The sequence below is a fragment of the Molothrus ater genome, chromosome 1, assembly GCF_012460135.2.
Source record: "Molothrus ater isolate BHLD 08-10-18 breed brown headed cowbird chromosome 1, BPBGC_Mater_1.1, whole genome shotgun sequence".
NCBI classification, from domain to species: Eukaryota; Metazoa; Chordata; class Aves; order Passeriformes; family Icteridae; genus Molothrus; species Molothrus ater.
The window spans coordinates 54287301-54301347 of NC_050478.2; the positions used below are offsets into that span (position 1 = coordinate 54287301).

Below are 14047 nucleotides of genomic sequence, written 5' to 3' on the forward strand. Positions count from 1 at the left end.
TTTTACTTTTTTTACTTGAAGAAATTAATGCCTGCACAACTCTGCACTTTACACTTAGTGTTTATCACCTCTAGAAACACAATCCACAACTTATTTCACTGAAGTGAAAATCTATGGTAATTATTTGCTAAAGTGAGTTAAAAAATTCTCCAAAGTTTTGTAATTTCCTGAAGTGTATCAAAACTCTGTTGCCTTATGTGACCTACAAGTTCCAAATTCAATTTTCTAAGAAAAAGCACAGGAACAAGAATTTTGAAAAGTGGCAACATATTTCACATCCAAGGACCATGAAGCAATATAATCTTATCTGTTGTGAAAATATCACAAATTCAATCAGTTACTTAATTGTTTATTGAGTCCCATAGTTTCAGTTTGGTTAATAAGAGCAAAAGTATACTTGAGAATGCATTGTTTGAAAATAGCACTAGCATACTAAGTGCCAAATATCTGGAAGACTCCTCACAAATGATTCAGATATTTCTGCAGCAAAAGCATTCCTGGAAAAGGAGGGAAGCAACTCCAGGCAAGCAGAATCTAACCCTCCCAGCATCTGGTTCCAATTACAACATTCAAACCAGATCAGCAGAAACACTCCATGACCCAGAGATTGATAGGATATGTGAGGACACAGATGGAACATGATACCAGCTGCTTTAAGAACTAGAGAATAAGGAAGTTTTAAAAGTTAGATCAGCATTATTGTTGTGTCATCAAGTCTGATGGTGTTTTATTACAGTTTCAATGCAGAATATCCAAACTCTGCACAAAGTAATATCAGTATTTTATTCAGGTAAAACAAGTATTTCAAATGTTAAATAATCACTACAAACTTTAAGTAGTAGACTAGAGAAAGAGAAGAAGGAATGCAAATGTTCAAACCTATCTTAGTAATGAGTAATCTCATTAGATAACGAAACAGGCCTCCTGAAACTCAGCCTCATAACAAGTTAGAAACTTTCACAGCAAGTATTTCCCTATGTCTTGAAAATAATCCTTTGACATAAACACATTGAACTAGGAATTAAGATTTGAAGCTTCCCATGAGTTTAACAAGCACCTAAACTGCATTCAAGGTTTCATAAGAATCCTTCTTTCCAAAGCTTTCTAGGGCACACCTTAGCAGGTGCTTATGCCTCCCACACCCACAGAACATATTTACTATGGTGACTGACTACACATAAACTAACGAAAGTAAAGGGTAGAAGACTGACTTCAGTTCTATCTCTCAGCAGAAGCAAATTTCCTCAGGCAAAAGGCCCGAATTTCCCAGCTCCTTGAGACAAGTACTTCAAATCATAACCATACCCAGGCACTTAAACTGGAAAAGTCAACCAGTGAGCTCTTCACCCAGTAACAGAGGCCCATCCATCCCATAAATTCCATTGTGTTGTTATAAAGAATACTAGTTCCCACATGCCCATAGCTTTAGAGTCCTAAGACGTCATCAGAAGAATTGCAATTTCTCCAACAAGAAGTCACTAAAACACAAGAAACAAGTTCACAGACTTCCAAGAGTCTCCCAGAGGCTCCACAGGGCCTTAGTGCCAACTTCTGGGCATGGCCATGAACTAGACTGCACTTTCTGAAGTGAGAACAGATAGGTACTTCTTATGCTTTAAGTAATCATTTCAGCATTTTCTTACTAAAAGGCCTCTTCAGCTTCCTGCAAGATGACTTCTGGGGAAGTACTTTCATAAGAAAATTTCTTGAAACCCACATGGAGCAGCACATGAAAACCCTGACAAACTGAACAACAGAAACAGTCTAGAACAAAATGAAAGTCTTAAGATTTCAAACCCTGTAGTGTACTGAAAAGAAAACGAAGCAGCTACATCACTGTCCACATAAACAGCTGACAAAACATACAGCCCTTGAGCCCAAGTGTGTGTACCTGCAACGCTGATACAAACTGAACCTCCAACACTCTGTCTGATATTCCCACGTCCTTTCTCCCAATAGCACTGGTGCAACTATTAGGTGACAAAGCACTTAAGAAATTGCTCTAGACGAAAACTAATCTATACTGTTTTTTGAACAGATACGTTACCTAATCAAGTCTTCTGGTACCAAAGACAGCCCAGAACAATACATAGCTGAGCAGAGGGAGAGCAAAACTATGACACTTCCAGCCTATAAACACTGTGGCAAAACAATGCAAGTGTTCTAGGGCTCCTCAACCATAGCCCAGCACCTGTTAAAGATATCTCACTTTTTTCAAGTTATGTGATGGCTATTACAAAACACTGGGAAGAATTCTAGATACTTGCAATGATAAGTTTATCTGTGTCACCACCAAATCAGGAATAGATGACAGAGATTCAGATCAGAAAGCTAAGAGGCTAGAAGCCCCGCATTTATTCAGACCTCCTCTTTCATACACTGGTTTGCCACAGGTGGACCTGATTGGTCATTTAATCAACACATGTCACATGATTGGCTAATTAAGAAGACACCCTCTTTATGAGTAAAACAACTTGTTAAAAACACCACCTGCAGATTGTTTATCATTTGATTATCATTCTTTCTCTCCAGGTCCCTAAAGCTTCCCAGACCAATTCATGGGAAAGCTTATTTAGCTTTCTCTCTCTCTGACCAGACTGTCATATCCACATATCTGAACTGATCCAAAGATGAGTAGGAAGAGCAGCAAACTCAAGCCCACCACCAAGGTTAACACGAGGTTAAAGGTTGCTTTCATAGTTCAACAGACTAAAGTTACACTGTGAAATAATTTTGATAATATACACATTTACATAAGAGTCTAGAATACTGTGCCTGCTTCTACAAGTTCAGTACGTGGCTGGTGCCCTCTCACAGTCTATTGTAATAATTGAGGGCACTTAGCTTTCTGAGGCTGACAGTGCTGAAGTGCTTTAAACCAAAGGGTAAGGGGTCATGTCTTCTTCCATATTCAATTTATAAACATGAAGATCTGTAATCTAGCATATTAACAGAAGGCATTTGTTTTGTATTGTTTTAAGATTATACACCATGAGGAAAGAATTAACAGCCGCAGCAGACACAACAGAATAATGAACAATTACAACTACAGACCACTAGCCTGTCAAAGCTATCCACAGACTTGTATGGATTCAGAGGGAAGGCAGACAAACAGGTACTAAGGTACTACAGCTGATTTTTTACCATGAAAGGCTGAAACAGATGAGAGGGACATCTGTGGAAGAGCCTCCCACATCAGTTATCTATAATCAAAAGTCAAGTTACATTCATGGGAGATGCATTTGATATAGAACAAAGACACTCTTCCCAACCCCCATCCCCTCCAAAATCTAAGAGTCAACATAGAACCTACAAGGATGAATTTTAGTAATGCAGAATCAACAGCTCAGGTTCTTAACTAGTGCTTTTCCAATAAGAACTCAGTGAAACATTTCAAGGAAACATTTAAGTTAGTGTCACCTAAGATATACAAGATACAGCCATTTTTATCCTATGTTTCAAGTACAAGAAAGCACATCTGGAAGCTAACTTTTGATTAATGATAAGCTAGGCTTCGCTGACACTTGCACAGGGCTGCTGCTTCCAGCTGTTCTAGAAAGCAACAAGAATGGAGTTTCCTTGAAGGCACTATGCCAGAGCTTGAGAGCTTGCAGCATGAGCTTCAGCAGTGCACTTCTAAAAGCAGTTCAAGAGCACTGCATTCAAAACTTGTCCACAGCATATTTAGTATCAAAAATTCAGGGGTTTTTGGTCAATCGTATTTCAAAAGCAATCTCAATCACATTAGTGTGTCCTTTTTGCCCCTGTACATTTACACTTTGATATAGACTATAGAAATTTTAGGAAGATTTAAATGTTGACTTGGCTTGATGAAGTAAATTCTTTAAGAAATGTCTGAAGGTAGCTTCCCAAGACATTCTTGAAAAAATAGGTTTTCCTCTAACCCATGTATCTTTTTAACTGTTAAAAACCCTAGTCTTCCTTTAGAAGTTCAGAATGTCAGATGTGCATTTTCTAGAAACAGCATATATTTGCATGGTCATTTTTACAGCCAGAATGAATGACAATCAAGATCCATATTGACTAAGCATAAAACTGCACCCAGACAGTTTCACTGCTCTACAGGCAGGAAAGCTAACTCTTGACAGAGAAATCTAGAAACAAATGGTATCTGCAAAGCAAAATAGTCATTAGGCTCATGGCAGACTGCACCCAACAATCTTACGGAATCTATAGAAGGGATGCAGACAGCATCCCTTCTATAGGTTAGGCCTTCATCTGGTAGAAGCAGCCTTGTTGTTTTGCAGGCTTCTCTTGTCACACCAAGAAAAGTTCTGATGCTGATAGCTCAGGGAATTTATCCTGCTCAAACAACTACTTTTCCTTGTTAGCCAGTCATAACAGTACTATGGTGAAAACTCACATGAACACCCTTAAATTCTTTCAAGTATTAGTACAGACAGAACAAACACAGGAGCCTTGTTTGAGTAACACTCCTATGAAATTCTTGACAAAGAAAAAGTCTAAGCTTTCAAATAATGCATTTTCAAGGCAGGCACTGCCTTCTTCCATAAGTCGGTGCCTAGGTGAATGAAGTTTCAGCAAAAACTGAGTAGGAATACTGCAATACATTATCTTTCACATCTCAGGCTAATAAAACAGCTTCTAATAATGAAGGATGCAGAAAACGAGTGCTCCAGCAGGCACAAGCACGTTTACATCAAAGGCCACAGCACAAATGGTACAAGCGCACAGGACTGAATGCAGGGCATTAACGAGAGACACCAAGAAGCAGATACTACCAAGTTCTGTCTCCTCTTCACAAATACAGGCAAGCATTCTCTCTCCCACAGGCAGACTGCAACAATACACCAGCCAAATGGAACCTAATGAAATATGAGCATGTTGGATTTTGCACTTCAAAATTTTCCTTTTATTCCTCTAAGGAACCATGCAGCTGCAGCAAATTTCTTCAGTGAAATCTGACTTAGCAAAATAAGTTACTTCATTCATTTTATGACTTTGCCATCTGTTTTACCATCTAATTAGAAATGCACAAGTTGGGGTTTTTTTGTAGTATTATTGCAAGAGCATTACTTTTGCAGCCGTATTTTGTTCCAATAATATCTCCTGTTTATATCCTATGCAGTACAAATTTCTCCTCCTAAAATCATAATTTTTCTGTTTTATTCAGAGAAAAATGATTTCATAGGCACAACTCACTGAATGAGATTGGTTTGCAAATACACAAAAACCTTTTGAATAGGTGATTCAAGAACACAAGTGGTTATAGATCTGATATTGCACAGTAATACAATACACATAAAGCTGAAACACTGTAAGGTGGATCTCTCCCCATTTTTAGATGCCATTTATCCTAAAATTCTTAGATATACGATTTGATAAATTGATACAGTTAATCTAATAGACCCAAAGGACCCAGTTGGGCAATGAATTGTCTTTTAGTTCAATATATGCTTGCCAATCACGATACACGATAGACTTTCATGGCTATTTCACATATTATGGGCATTAAATTTGCACTGGCTAGAAACAGAGGGCATTCAGTTCATTAAATTAATATGAAATTATTAACATTCATGTCAATTTAACAATTTTCACATCAAGTGCCAGTGCAAGGTGGTTTTCATCATTTCCTGCTTAAAATACTGATCACACTTTTCTTGCAGTACCACTGAAGGGATTTTCAAACTGAATGTTCACAAGCTTAAAAATTGCTTTTTGCTCCTGTTTCAATTCTTACAGCTCTTACAATGCACAAAGTAACTTGGAACTGTTAAATGACTTTACAAGAATGTGCGTAAGTTCCGAGTTTTAACAGAACAGGCTATCTAAAAAAAGGTCTTTCCAAAGCAACGTATGTTAAAATCATAGATCAATTTCAGAACACAGGAGCAAGCGTAACATTCATTTCTGTCTATCTGGGGAACCAAGTGAAGCAGCGATCAAAAACTTCTGATAAACAAAAATTAGTTTTTTAATCATACTCCAAAGGCAAAGACTCTCAGAAAAGACACCATTAAGGTGGATGGATCTCAAGTGAGTGTCTCTTCCTATGACCTAACATGGAATGCAAAAGCTAAAGGCATTCCAGCAGTGGTCAAACTCAGGTTATTTTAAAGGCCAGTCTCTCCACAGAAAAACTACTATAGAAGTCTGTCTACAGTGAAATCCAGTATCTTTATCAACATTTAACTATTTTAATTCTAATTTAACATGTTGCAATGTTAAACAGTACCAAGTGTGAACTGCTTTCCTTTCTGTACACAGAACCTTTCAAATTCTTGTGAGAAGTATGTGATCTAATACCTTTTCAATGTTGCATGGCTTTCTCTGGCCTAAGAAACCTTCACTACCTCTGACTTATGAAAACATCTTCTTTTCAGCTGGTCACTTGCAAGCTTTCAATCCAGTGGCAGTACTTGTATTAGCATCAGTTCACCACAGAGTCAGAAGCTAATTTTACTGCTTTTCTCCTTGAGGGGTTTATTTCTTTTACCTTAATGCACATGCAGTCAGAGTCCTGCATAAAGTCTGGAAAACTTAGCATTATTAAAACCCATTCCTGTTGTTCATAGATGATAGTATGACTTGTCTTAGTTTGTAGTAAAACTGGAATTACGTTCCAGTTTTAATATCTCCTTCAAACCCCTGACCATCTATGACATGCTGACTGGGTTAGGTTTCAATATTTTATCATATTGTACTTCATTGTTCATACTATCTTAAAAGAAATCCTAGTACTTGGCTACAAGATTGTTTCTGTTTCAGTTCTCCCTCAGAGAAACATACTTTCCCCCATACTCGTAAAAAAACCTCTTCTCTCCTAAAACTGTAGTAAAACTTATTAGAAAGATTACACTAACTTTACTCCTCAAATAACAGACTGTTTTCCTCATATTTTCCAAACTACTCTTAAGATCATTAGATCTTAAGGCTGCTTTTACAATGCTCTTCAAAATACTCCAATCTGAAAAAAATCACAAACTCTGCTTGTTATAAACATGGTCTCAGTTCTAGCTCATACATCTTGCAGAGAATATTTTTGTTAGTTTACTTCATTCCTCTATCTGCTTCGACTGCAAGAGCTATAAAATTCAAACTTCTCAAGACAGCAAATACAACAGATACAGCTTAACTGTCACGTAACTTTTAGAAAAAGATGCTCTTCTACTGAAGTTCAACATGTACTAAACAAAGTTACCTAAAAAGAAACAACTTTCTCATTAAGATCCAATGAACAACATTAAAGAGGCAGGACAGTGAAGAAGTTTCTCAAAAATCCAGACCTCCTAAGGTTTCAGAATTATTCCAAACCGAAACATTTCATATCTCACTCTGGTTCTGGGGCAAAGAAGAGCCAAGAAATCCCAGCATTTTTGTGAGTGGCTCCACTATATAATCTTTAAATGTCACTTTAAGCCCATCAGTAAACTAGTAACTACATGGCCAAAATTAGTGATCCACAGGGAGACAGTTGCATGGGTATACACACACATGCCTTCCTAAAATATTTTGTGAATCAGCTACTGACCTCTCCAACATCATCAACCTATAAATTATGACTTCCCATGCTCTCAACTCAAGAAAAACCAGTTGGCAATGCCTGCGATGGGATTTCTTACCAAAGCACAGAGGCATTTAAGATATGGAATATATAGCGGTCCAAACTGAGTATTTTCCCCTAAAAGCAGAAGAACAAGGATAAAAAGTTTAAATCATGACTTAAGATCCAAGTTATTATCATGATTTTTTTCTAAAAGTCCTTCATGTTACACTATACACTAAGAAAATTGAATGCAAAAACTGATGCAAACCAAATTAATAATTCAGATGAGCAGCCTTCTTGTTCTTCATCAGTACCTTAACGTTTCATTATTTTTCTTAACACAGTCTTCATTAAATAGGGAAAAACAATCAAGTATTCCCATTCATTTCACACATCTCAAATTAGTGAGTCTCTTCCTACAGGGCACTCTGAGATGTTCCAGAACACCTGGAATTAATGATGAATATTACCTGTAGCTATATTTTCTTCCTTACAATACTAACCATTTAGTAACATTTTAGATGGTAAACTTGCTGAACTGAAAGCAGTTTCTGATACTTAGTCTAATGCATCTGCTCCTTAAATTCTGAGTGATAATACTGGACTGTATAGAGAAGGACTCCAGAACACAGTGCTTTCTTTCTAGGTTAAGTTTCCCTGATTTATTATATACTTTACTTCTATTGAATATGAAGCCTGGAACCTCAAAGCCATCAGGTCTAATCAGCAGCAGACAAAAAATATGCAATCTGGACCAGTAAAGAAAGATGCTTTAATAAATCACACTCATAAAGGCCCATGCTGTATCATTGACTTCACTATGTAAACTACATCGATGCAAAATAAATTTCACATTCATTTTCAAATCAGTAACAACTTAAAAAAATGTTAATTTATTAAAAAATCAGAGACTTCAAGTTGCGATAAAGTGCACTAAGCTACCAGTCATGACTCTACTGACCAGTCACTGAAGCATGGCAATGAACTCTTAATTTGGACATTATACATTTTGACCTTACAAAAATCAGTTCTCACGAGTGTGCAGTGTTATTTCTTAAAATACAAGTGTTCTGAGGATTGGAATGAAGCTTATGTGCATGTTACACTACATAGGTAAAATTAATTCAGGTGTTTAAGTGTGCAAGAACTTTATGATTTAGAGGCGTCATCCCAAAATAGCTCTTTCACACACAGACACTTGGATTCAGTGATTGGATTCATTGATTTTGCTTACTTTGATCTCCAAAGGTAACAGGGACAGATGGTTAATGATGAGTTGCTTTGAGTAAGGCCTTCGGGTCCATCTACTCAAACATCTCGTATTGCATGACCTCACCCATCAAGTGTGGGTTTTGTGACTGACACAGCATGCCCACAGATGTTAATGTCTGGCACATTAACATTGTTTTCCTGTCTGTATAATTTCTTCTATTTTGAGATCTGAAATAAATCCCAGAGGGCAAAGTGTTGCTGGTATTAACTACTTCTGTGTTAAAAGCCTTGTCAGGACACTCAGCTATACCAACAGGACTACTCTGCTACATCTTGAAATGACAAACCTCCTTTACTCTACACTGCCTGATGGGCTTGAATGGGAGTACTAGTAAAGAGATGGACTGTTCCACACATAGTTGGCTTTTTACTTTCTTCACAGATGTTTCATTTTTGCAAGACTTCCATGTTTACTGCAATCTATTTCATGTTGACAAAAACATTTCTGGCTGCCTGTATGTAGGTGCTATGCATTCAGCATTCTCAGACTCTCAGGAACAAGGATCGGAGTTAAAGATCAAGTCTTACAGTAGTACAGAAGGCTATTAAATTAGTGTTTCAGACCATAAGATGAAACAGGTACCAAGGCCTGAATGCATGGCTGATCCCTACTGCCTACCTACTAAGCACAGGTGCAAAGCACCTTCATAAATAGCATTTTCCATAATTTGCAGAAATACTTGTTTGCTGGTACAGTATATTTACATGCCAATTTTTAATGAAACCTTGTGGGCCACTGCAACAGACATTTCCACACTCTTGCATCAAATGATGTAAACACACTATTATAGAGAAAAATACAATGCATTATGCATACATACAATGCATGAACTTTACTGGTAGGAATTCAATGTACATTATAATTACTTCAACTAAGGAGCCAACATCACAAAATAAGCATCATCAATTCCACTAAAGTAACAACTGCTGAGTTACCATGCAACCAATTCTATATCTCTTGTTTGTTCTACCTTCTTTACGTTCTTGGCTCCTCTCTGTTACAAACTGATTACAGCATAGCTTACTTTGAATTCTCTGTAGTAACTGCCCATGTCATTTAACATCTTCAACACACCTTTCTCCATTATTACCCCTCTGTGCAAAGCCTGGACACTTCAGTGTTGCCAATCTATTGTCCCAAAGGTGCTGGAAATTTTGACAGAGACAAACTGAATCCCAAACAAAATATGACTAGTAAATACTAAGCCCCTCCTCTGGGCAAAGGCAAAGCATTCTCTCACTGGTTCATTCTAAGGCAGCATTACCTAATCTACACTACATTTCTTTCCAACTTATTCCTACCTTTCAATCTCATACTGTTTTTCCTATGGGAACCACAGATTTTTTTTCTGCTGTAAAGAGTCCCTAAAGCTCTAACCTATAAACCTAACCTGATGATTATGGTTTGCACAACTACCATAGGGATTCAACAAGCAGATGTAACCACTGATAAATTCTTGGGCTTTAGGTGCTCTGACTCACAATAGTTAAGAAAACAGGACGAGTAGCAAAACAGGATTCAATAGTCCCCTGGTCTGCAGGGTACATTTGCTATAAAGCAACTCTAAGTTATTTATATCCACAATGACTATGACCATTTTCAGATTCTGCAGACAGTAAGCCTTAAAAATAACTTTTTATAACTATCCTGAGAGCTGATTTTAAGTACTGCAACAGACTAATAAAATGTAACAGTTTCTTCCCTACTTAGCAAGTTATAAAATGCAAAATTTGCAGAACATTTAGTGGACATACATAATACGAACTGTTCTATTTACTTGGTTCCTCACATAAATTCTTCCTAAGGTAGAAAGGAAGCTTAACACCGTTGTCCTGTGATTGTGTGTTTGAGGCAGGCAGCCTACAATATGTTCACAAGAATGCTGTCACTAGCCTACCAAACTACCTTGTTCACATAAAACAGATTTCAATTTAGATGCAAAGTAATTTCCATAGCTTAGAGCCATTAGAAGTTTACTGGAAGCTGGCTATAAGCACTTTCAAGGGGGTGGGGTGTTCCCTGTCTAGAAGACATCAGCCACTGATTCCCAGGACCACTATATCCTACACTACTTGCTAGGACAGCAAAGCAGCCAAATCTAATCACAAAGTTAAAAGATTTTTCTCATATAATTATTTCTTCTTCAGTTGTAAAACTGCAGCAAAAAAAATGCTGTTATCAGTTGGCTGAAATGAAGTGCCTAAACAACTTTTCACATAAGAAGACACTGTATCTACAGTATCCTTTGATATTCAAGACTGCCATATATCAGTTTCTAAGATAGCAGCATCTTTTGCCTCAGCAATTATCTTCTTCCAAATCAGATACACTTGAAATTTAACAGGAGCAAAACCACTTCTTAGATGGAACACCTTTGTTTCAGGGTAATCCCTCAGAAAAAGTAGATACAGGGATATTGGTGCATGACATAGTAGTAACTGAGGCTAAGAACACAACTGTTCTTATGGGAACTAGAAGTCAGTCTGAATACAGAACACATATGGATCACTGCAAGTTCTCCAGCTACACTTATTTAACAGTCTTGTGCTCCTCCTTGGTCACCTTTATCCAGCACTGCCTTATCCTCGCAGTCACATCTCTCCCTGCCCCACTTCCCCAAGCCCATCCCTTCCCCTCACTACCCTCACTAGGCTACTATTTCTATGGGTTATTTATCTAAGAGTACGTGACCACAGGTGACAGAGTTTACAAAGGACACACAGCTAGGACACATTCCAGTTTTCACTTTCATTGCTAAAGATTCCTTAAGGTCCAAAAAAAAAAAAAAGACAACATTATTACAACAATGTCAAAGAACACTCAACTCAAAATACTTCACCTTAGGATGTCTGTAATCTTTCCCTCACTCAAATTCGAAAGAGCACTAAAAAGGAAAGCCTGAGATCAAGGAATTTGCAATAGTGGAGTAGTATACTCACTATCCAGCAACACAGCTTATTTAACCTCACAGCTGACTTGTCATGCAGTGGACTGAAGGCTTTTTTTGATATTTTTGTGCAACACTATGTCATATTCTCCTATTTCTGTAGAAAAGAATGAAGGGTAAACATGACTAGCACTATCAATTTCTCAAATTTCCACCATTTAGAGGCTTCCACAAAAAAACATTTGACAAACTGTCATGCAAGCACAGAGTGAAGGATTTAAATCTACATCAGAGATTGACATATCAAGCAGTTATTCTTCACTCTATTAAGAATGCTCACAGTTTCTCAGGACTTAAATGTTGAGGTACATGCTATTAGATTAACAAGTCAGCCAAAAAGAAGTGGATTTTTAATTAAAAATCCAGGTATAATCACTACTAATTACTCTTAAAACTAACAGAAGAGCAGGATCTTCTCCCAGTGCAGCCCCTCTCTCAGGAGCTCCTCTCTTTTCAGTTTAACTTTCAGTGGAAAAGACAAAGAACAACTGATAGGTTATGGAGAGATCTGAACATAAAACTGTATGTGAACTGAAATGCCAAGCAGAGGCACATATTGCTTGGACTTACGGAAGTGTAATGTTTTGCAGTGCAGAATGCAAGTCTCTTTCCAATAAAAACTGGAAATGCAAGCATGAAACAAAAATATCAGGGTCATTTTGAGCATGAAATAAAAACATTTTGGCAGTCTTCCTGCCAGGACCGTTTGGGGATGCTACAAAACAAACACACAGATCGCTCTTCAGGTGGCTCTCGGGATACCTATGGCCCACTTAACATTTTCATTTTAAAGACTCAATTAAGGAGGAGCTGAAGCTATTAACTTCCATTTAAACGAAACCCAACAGCAAACACCAAATCGCATGCCTAACCAAATAGGTGAGCATCGAAAGGCTCTTTCATTTGGGGAACTTAATAGCATACTTCGTACTTCTTCCTTGTGTCACAAGCAAACACAAGATCTAGTTATCAGTGACTACAGAAAAGCCCAGCACATGAAAGCGGGCAGCTATTAAATGTTACAGAAGCCCTGTTATTACTCACCCTAGAAACCGCAGCGGCCACACACACGCACAGGGTCTCCGGCACCCGGCCGGGGCAGAAATCGCCACCGCCCGGTCCCGCCGGGCAAGCGCCCCGACCCCCTTCCCCACCAGCCCCGGGGCGCGGCCCTTTTGTTCAGGGTGCGGCCGCGCCCCGCCCTCCGCAGGTACGGGCGGCGCCCGCCGGCGCCCCGCAGCCCCGGGAAGCCGCACCCGCCCCCCGCCGCAACAGGCGGCCGGACCCCGCCGCGGCCCCACCGCCCCCTCCCCGCTGCTCCCGCGCCCGGGCGGGCTGCGGCCGGAGGTCGCCAAGGTCGACGCCCGTAACCTTCAGAGAGCGGCCACCAGGCCCCTGCAGGAGGTTCGGGGCGCTGCCCGCCCGTCCCCAACACCCCGGGGTGGGGCCGCCAGGCGCACACCGCCAGCCGGGGACGGCGAGGCGGCAGCCGCACCCCGACGCTAATTCCCGGGCGGCGCAGAGCGGCGGGTAAGGAGCCGCCGGAAGCCCCCGCCCGCACGGCAGCTTCCCCCACACCGGAGAGCTCCCCCGACGCGGGCGGAGCCGGGTCCTTGCCGTCCCCCCGGCCCCAGCCCCGGCGGCCGCAGTGGCGGCGGCTTCACCCTAGTCTGGTCTGATCTGGTCTGGTCTGGCCCGGTCCGGCCCGGCCCGGCCCGGCCGCGCGCCCCCATCTCACCTGCGGCGGTGGTGCCGGCGGCGCGCGCACCGCTGCCCGCTCGAGGAGCGCGCGGGGAGGGGCGGAGCGCGCGAGTTGAGGCCCTGGCGCCGCCTCCGCGCGCACGGCCGGCGGCGCGCGCGCGGCCCGGGGCGGAGGGCGGGCCTGGCCGGGGCGGGGCGCGGCCGGGAGCGCCGCCGCAGGGGCCGCAGCGTCGTCACCGGGTGCGGCCCCGCCGTCCCCGCCCCGAGGGAGGAGGGCGCTGTCAGGCGCCGAGGTGCGCAGGCGCAGTGCCGGCGGGGCGGGGCGGGGTGGGCCACAGCCGGGCCCGGTTCCCGGAAAGGGGCGGCTGCTTCCGTCTGAGGCGCGTGCGGGGCCGGGCCGGGCCGGGCGGGGCGCGGCGGGGGCGGGTAACGGGCGGGTCGGCGCTGGCGCCTTTCCCGGGCGGGTCATTCCGGTGTGGAGTCGTGTCCCCCTTGTCCCGCGGCACCGTAACCCCGAGCCTCAAACGGCAGAGCTGCTGTCCTTTTCTGCATCTCCTCCTTTGTTTCAGCCGAAACTCTTAAGGGAGATAGTGAG

At 41.2% G+C, this 14047-nt stretch overlaps 1 protein-coding gene across 2 annotated transcripts in view; it reads right to left on the reverse strand.

Moving 5' to 3' along the window:
• The window catches only part of RALA (RAS like proto-oncogene A), a 30203-nt gene extending 16613 nt beyond the window's left edge, over positions 1–13590 (reverse strand). Inside the window, exon 1 of one of the 2 annotated variants that reach the window (XM_036406323.2) lies at positions 13490–13590. The gene's annotated coding sequence lies outside the window, so the exon portion shown is untranslated. Of the gene's footprint in view, positions 1–12795; positions 12816–13489 lie in introns of those variants that run through there. The other variant, XM_036406324.2, reaches the window with a different exon arrangement.
• Positions 13591–14047: the final 457 nt, after the last annotated feature.